At 26.4% G+C, this 8,154-nt stretch overlaps 1 pseudogene; it reads left to right on the top strand.

Moving 5' to 3' along the window:
* The window catches only part of LOC113386115, an 11,580-nt pseudogene extending 6,079 nt beyond the window's left edge, over positions 1–5,501 (top strand).
* Positions 5,502–8,154: the final 2,653 nt, after the last annotated feature.

The raw sequence follows: 8,154 nt of genomic DNA, 5'->3' as shown, positions 1-8,154 counted from the left end.
AAATATTATTTGTTGTTTTCAAATAATAATTTTAAAAAAGACAAATTTTTAGTAATTTTGATTTACAAAATCTAATTATTCGGCGGAAAATTAACTCACAAAATCATTTTTTGTTAAAAAAGCTTGTTTAGTGAAAAAGTGCTAACAAATATTCAAACATACAGGTAATTAATTCAACTTTGTCATAACCTTTTCTTAAAAAATTTCCATAACTTTCAAAAAATTTTTCTTTATGTTTAATATCCTGTTCTGATAATCCACTCATTTATTTTTATCATTTTTATTTTGAACATATTATCATATTTCTGTACATTATATATTTTTTACAATTAATTCATTATTTAATAAAAATCTATTTTCTTTTCCTAAACATATTGTTTGCTAAAATCTCATCAAGATCATGTTTCTTGACAGATGTCCTGAAGATGGAACGTAACCTAGTTCCGAAACGTCGACAATAAAACAATAATTAATAAAGAATTGTTTTTTAAAAACTTTTCTTGTTTTTTATTTTGTATTATTTTTGGATTCTTGTTCGAAACTCTACAAAATATACACAAATCCAAGACTCTACCATTCAATATATATATATATATATATATATATATATATAATTCGTGTGTGTGTGTTCATGTATTATCAATTCATGGCACTGTTAAATTTTAATTTCGTTCTTCTGAAATTATTGGATTTATTTGTTCTAATTTTTTCGTTCATGTTTTAACCCAAAATCCTGAATGGATTTTAAAAATTCGAAAACTGTTTGAAAAATGTGAGTTGGAAGTGCTTGTTAGTTTTTCGTAAAGATCTACATTGCTGTTTTTTGACGATTTTGATGAAACTTTGTATGGCAATAGATTTTATAGTCTGAAATAATACACTAATATTATCGGCCTACAATAAGCGATTCTAATCAAAATATAAGCAGAGCTGGTGTATGTTGTTCTGAGCATCTGTGTCTCGTTGGTAGCTACTGATGGCAGTTGACGCATACACTTAAATAAAATACATTTTTATTATATTTTGAACACGCATAAACAAATTATTAATTTATACAATTAGATATTATAAGTATACTTAATAAACATGTATTAAAGACATCAATTGGAAATGTTGTTGAATAAACATTTGAAAGATATCAATTGGAAATCGCATTGATTATTTTCTAGTGAAAGCGAAATCTTTATTTTCGAAATAATTATCTTATTGATTAACTTCCCCTAGGGTAAGGTATAGTAATCGCAAAAAATCGAAAATGAAAATTTTTATATATCTCTACATTTTAAAGGTTTTTGAACATTTTGGCATATCTTAGAAAAAATGGATATTTGTGTGTGTGTGTGTGTGCAGATACAAATTTTCGTCGACGATTTCGGGAACATCGATCAACCGATTTGAATAATTCAAAAAACATTCGATTCGTATTAATAAGGAGACGTGCTGATTAGTTTTGGCGAAGGCAGGTCAGGAATATACGGGTAAAAAAAGTGCCAAAAACGATATCTCAGTTTTTTAGAGAACGGAGCGTCCGATTTTAATAATTCAAAAAAACATTTTACTTGTATTGACAACATGAAGAACTGATTAAATTTTTGGGAAGGCAGGTCCAGCTGCCTTCGATTGGATTAAATTTTTGAGAAGGCAAGTTAAAAAAATGTCATTTGGCGGTCAAAAATGTTTATTGGACATATGTACATCAAATTATCAGATATTTTATAGAGATTTTAACAATAAGTATAAATTTTGTTTGCATTCCTATGGGTTCCGTACCAATGTTTATCCGTTAGACGGCGACACGGCGCTTACGCGCTTTGACATTTCGTCTCTATGCAGTTAAAGCAGTACGATTGATTTGAAAAAAAGTTCAGAATTTCCAAGATATGTCAAAATAAAGAAAGCATTTTTTTACAAAAAAATTTTTTTTTTTCCAAAAAATATAATCTTTTATCAAATTTATAGTTTTTCAAAAATCTAATTTTTTTTTTTCAAAAATGTTAATCGTTTTAAAAAAAATTATAATTTTTGGTACGGGAAGTTCCAGGAATTTGCCTTAAGGCACGATGCCATGCGCCCCACTAGTTAAAATTAAAATTAGACCATTTACTTGTATAACGATAGAGTATTTGGTCTTAATGAACGTACTAACAATGAAAGTCCTACAACAAACTGGCTCAATTATAAAAATTATTGATTTTTGAAAATTTGCTTTTCAAAAAAGACTCCGACCGGATTGACCTGTTCGATTTTCAATAATGTGTAATAAATCCACTTTGAATACTTTTAACCAGTGGCGTACCTAGAACTTTTGCCGCCCGGGGCGATTTCCAGATTTTGCCGCCCTTTCAATTATAATCAGTCAAATAGTAGTTTTCATAAATAATACAAATAAACTAGTGATGCAAGGCATCGTGCCTTAAGACAAATTGCTAGAACTTGCCGTACCGAACATAAAATTTTTAAAAAATATTAAAAATTTTTGAAATTCTGAAAAAAATATATATTTGAGATTTTTGAAAAAAAAATTTTGAAAAATTTTGTTTTTTTATATTTTGAAATATTTTGAAAACTTGTAACTTTTTTCAAATCAATCGCGCTGGAGACGAAATATCGAAGCGCGTAAGCGTCGCGTTGCAGTCTAGACAATGATACGGAACCCATAGTAATGTAAATTAAATTTGTTCTTATTATTAAAGCGCTGGAGACGAAATATCGAAGCGCGTAGCGTCGCGTTGCAGTCTAGACAATGATACGGAACCCATAGTAATGTAAATTAAATTTGTTCTTATTATTAAAATCTCTAGAAAATAACAGATAATTTGACGTGAAGATGTCTAATGATCATTTTGGACCGCCAAATGTCATTTTTCACTTTTTCTTATTGAATCTCTGTAACCGCTAGACCTATCATCCCAAAAACAGTTCTTCGTTTAGTTAATACAAATAAATGTTTTTTGAATTACTTAAATCGGACGCTTCGTTCTCTCAAAAACTAAACTACAATTTTTGGCTTTTTTGCCCCGTATCTTTGAAACGGCTGGACCTGCCTTTGCCAAAAAGTAATTAGCACGTCTTATCAGTACGAATCGAATGTTTTGTTCAAATCGGTTGAGGCGTGTTTCTACAATCATCGACAAAAGTTTGTATCTAAACACACACATCCATTTTTTCAAAGGTATGCCAAAATTCAGAAACTTCTAAAACGTAAAGATATATATAAATTTTCACTTTAAATTTTTTTGCGATTACTATATATAACTTACCCTACGGAAATTTATATAACTTAATAAATTATTAAGTTATTTAATCAATGTTAATTAATACACAAGTAATTTTTTTACACATATTTATATACGCTCGTTAACATATTTATATAATGCCCTAAGGCAGACCGCCTTCCGTCAGCCCTGATTTTCAAAAAAAATAATTGATGATTTAAAAAAATATCGATATACCACTTCAAAGTAATCATATAAACTTTTCAAAAGAAATGACATTTATAAGCTGATATAAAAAAAATAGGAAAAATCGCCGAACAAAATCGTGAAGATGCTTATACAAATTCAACGAATTTTAATGAATACAATAAAATAAAATTATTATTCTGTTCTTAAATTAGAATTCAAAATGTAGTGTACATATAATGTAATATGTAATATACATTTATATACACCGAGGAATAAAATTCGAAATCATATAGTTAATATTAATTTATATAAATTAAATATTGACAATAATAACAATGATAATAATCATTTATAATTCAAGAAAGAAAACTAGCGGTGTATGGCATTGTAACTTAAGGCAAATTGCTGGAACTTCCTGTACCGTAATGATATATTTGAGGAAATTAAATGTTTTCAAATAGATAATTATAAATACTGTAACTTATATATGTTTACAGAAAAGTAAATAAACGAAACTCAATCAATCAAATTTAAAATGAAGGACGATGTCTAATATTTATAAGAAATATATAAACTGAATTACAAAGTTATAATTATTTATTTCAAGTATATAAGTGAGCATTTGAACTTTAGGCAGAATTCAAATTAAAATCCACGTAGAATGTTTTTTGAATCATTCAAATCGGATGCTTAGTTCTCTCAAAAACAGATATTTTTTGCACATTTTACTCGATATTTCCGAAACGATTGGATCTGCCTTTGCCAAAAACTAATCATCACTTCTCCTCATCATTACAAATTGATTTTTTTTGGATCATTCAAATCGGATATTCCATTCTCTCAAAAACTCGATTTCTATTATATTTCCCAAAAAACTAATCAGCACATCTCCCTATGATTAGGAATCGAATGTTTTTTGAACCATTCAATTCGGTTGATCCGCGCGCCCGAAAATGTGAACACAAAAAATGCGGACACACAAAACACACACACTTCCATTTTTTCTGAGGTATGCCAGTAAAATGTTCAGAAACCTTCAAAACGTGAAGAAATGCAAAAATTTTCATTTTCGATTTTCGGCGCATTACTATAACATACCATACGGAAGTTAATAAATATAAAATGAATAAGTTGCTTTTTACAACTATGTATAAGTAAACTAAAAAATGCCGCCCCAAAATAAGTGCCGCCCGGGGCGGACCGCCCACACCACCCCGCCCTAGGTACGCCACTGCTTTTAACTACTCTAAATTAATTTATCTATCATGGATTAAGTCGATTATTTACACAAATCGGGAAGTTCATGTAACTTGCCTCCAGGCAAAATATCAATACCAACTAGTTTTTTATTTGCTCAAAAATTTCAAGTTCATTTTGTTGCGTTCCAATTTACATCGATTTTTTTTTTAACTTGTCCGATTTATTTCTTGGCCTAATACAACAACACTCTTTGTTTTTTTCATGTTTTTAGAGATATTTAACTTCTAATCCACATTTATTTTATGAAACAACAAATCGTTACTAACTAATAAAATAATCTGTAAATAATTGATCAATTTCAATCTAAATCTGAATATTGAACACAAATATACCTGATTTATAATTATTACTTAAAAGTAATAAGTGTAACAGAATAGTTTGAATTAACATTATGTATAAGGTAATTTTATAAGATATAATAATATATTAATTAATTTTTCTCCTTGGACGAAATCTCAGGTATAGTTAGATGAGCTAAGATACCATAAGATACTTCTTTCGAATAAAAGTAGCTTAAGTTGCGTCCAATTACATGAGCTATTTGCCAAAAAAAGTTTCGTCAAAATCAGTGCAATCGTTTCGGGGATTAGCCCAAACAAACGACAGACAGACAGACAAAAATGTTAAAAGATGTTAATTTGATATTTGTACCCTATTTCTAAAAAAAAGTCTATTTAAATATAACAAACATATACGCCAATTTTATTCATATGTATAGATTTATTTATATATTACATATTTATCTATTTATATAATTATTTTCTAGGTGCAAATTATCGCATTCAAAATGAAACAGACGAAACCGTAGAGCTTTTTAATCACGCCACAAGGCCATAGTGTAGGTATATTTTAGTATTGAATGAATCGTGTGAATTTTATTGAAAACGATGTTTTAATTTATATAATGCTGGATGTGTATTGTATATACTTAATTGACAAAATTAAAGGCCAGCAATCGTCATCAAATGGTACTAAGAAAACAAATTAAATTATATTAAATTGTATATAAATTGCATATATATGATTTATATCATACTATTTAAGAGAATATAAGTTTTAATTATTTTTTATGCGATTTACCATATTTTTAAGATCAAATTTGTACCATAATTTTGCCAGTTAATGCTAAAGTACAAAGTTATTATATTCTATATTGTATAAATAATTGTTGCTTATTCATCAGCATTTTATATAAAACATAGCATGTTTGCATAATTTTAGTGAATTTTGATTATTTATAATACAATTATAAATACTTTATAATATAATTACATACTTTGAGAGTGTAATACTATGTATAAGAGTTTTAATGTTATTGATATAAATAATATAGAGAAAAATTACCAACAAGTTTCATTGCTTTGAAGTAACACACGATAATTTCATTTAGTCAATTATGTATACCATTTTGTTTTCAGTCAAGAATTGAGTGAAGCTTAAGATTTGGATTATTTTGCTTTATCAGAAATGAATCATTAGTTTAATTGGAATTTGAGTTGAACCGAATCATTGATATGTGGTAATGCATGGAAATGCCACATTCTTAGTACAACTGAATCGATGCTGTTGTTAAAAAGCAGGCAGACTGTTTCGGGAGTTCAAAGTTGTGCCTCTGGTTGCAGGAAATGGGTGGTTTAATTTTTTTTATTGAAATATTACCTAATTTTGAATTAATCTTTATATACATACAATGATTTCTGCTGAACAAATGCTTTTAACCTACTTATTAGAACTGTATGCTATATACATTTTTTCAAATTCTTTCAAATAATATTGCATGTTTTTTTGATTAAAACAAATCAATGATTTCAACATATTTAAATGTTAAATCGTGCAATTTTTTCTGATAAAATTTTAATTTGTTCGTTAAAGTTTTTAATTTTTGTTTAATAATAATTTATTTTCTTTATTATGCGAATAAAAAAAAGTCAACAACAAAACTATGAGAATGATGACTTAAAAAAATTAATACGTAATAAAGAATATTTTATAATAAACTTTAAATAAATTATCATGATATGCATTGAACGCATTGAATCATATTATTTATTAGTCATATATGAATTCTTAGGAAGAATGAATTAAAATTATCAAAACATTACGGGATCATATTATATATAAATTATTGATAATTGTGAATATAAATTAATATATATTATATCATATTAAATATATCAATTGCTTATAAAAGTTAAATGTTACATTAGTTATTTAAAGTGTAGCAGTTAAACTTTGTCTGCAATTGGGCGATAAATATTTAATTTTCTTAACACATTCTGGAGCAACGTGATTAAAATTTCCATTATCTGTGTCCTATTTTTTTATAATCAATGGGTTGATTTACGTATATATTACACACACACACATATATATAGCGAGAGGTTTTTCTTCAGATGGTGAAATAATATGATAAAATTGTTCTTGGGCATCCATCCAGTAATTAAAAACAGTTTTATTGAAATAAAATGTTTTTATTCAGAAAACATACGTTTCGGGTCTTGTTTTGAACCATCTTCAGTGCTACAATTAAATATTTCAGGGTTACAATTTAAAACAATATAAAAAATTCAATTACAGAAAAATGTAAATAAAAACATGTAAAAAAGGATAAATTTAATCAATTTAATAAATTTGTTTTATAACTAATATATATTGTGAAAGTATATAAAAATGAAAAACAGCATAGACATAAACAAATGTAAAGAACTCACCATACAAATAAATTGAAAAAACACAAAAATAACACGAAAATTGCAACAAAAAATTATGAAACACAAATTGATAAACGTCGAGTTATGATAAATTTAAAATAATTGTAAAATTAAAATAAAAATAAATTATATATTTTATTAAAAAGCTTATTCCAAACGAAACATGTTTTCAGCTTGGAGTTTGTGTAACAAACATATATATATATATACATATATATATATATATATATATATATATATATATATGTGTGTGTGTGTGTGTGTGTGTGTATTTCACATTCAAAAATGTAATCGTTATCCATGAGCAAATGTAAAACTCTGTTGATATTATATTTAAAAAAATGGTTAGAATGGTTATAATATTCTTCCTAGTGTGTGCGACTTGGTGCTTTAAGGAAAATTGGTGAAACTTTCCGATTTGTGAACACATATATAAATAAAATAAACTTTTTGGCTGAAAACTCGAAAAAATTAAAAAATAATTAAATTTATGTAAGAATTTGTATTTTATTAATATTTTTAAGTATTAAGAAAATATTTAAATTTTTAGTAATTTGAATTTTAAATTTTTTAATAAATCTAAAGAGATTTATTAATTTTGTAAAAAAAATAGGGGTTTGTAAACCTTTTTCTAAATTATAAATTAGATTTTAAAATGCATTTGTGATTGTGTTGCGAAAATTGTATTTCATTTTTCAAAACGGCTATATTTGTATTTTTTATGCAAATTAGTATAAAAATGACCATGATTTTCAATAAAATTTGAGAAAAATAATCAC

This window comes from Ctenocephalides felis, unplaced genomic scaffold (genome assembly GCF_003426905.1).
Source record: "Ctenocephalides felis isolate EL2017-DRISC unplaced genomic scaffold, ASM342690v1 CF-g0.4_SCAFFOLD_00845, whole genome shotgun sequence".
Taxonomy (NCBI): Eukaryota; Metazoa; Arthropoda; class Insecta; order Siphonaptera; family Pulicidae; genus Ctenocephalides; species Ctenocephalides felis.
The sequence above is the reverse complement of the archived record's forward strand: the minus strand, read 5'-3'. Positions and strand labels throughout refer to the sequence as shown.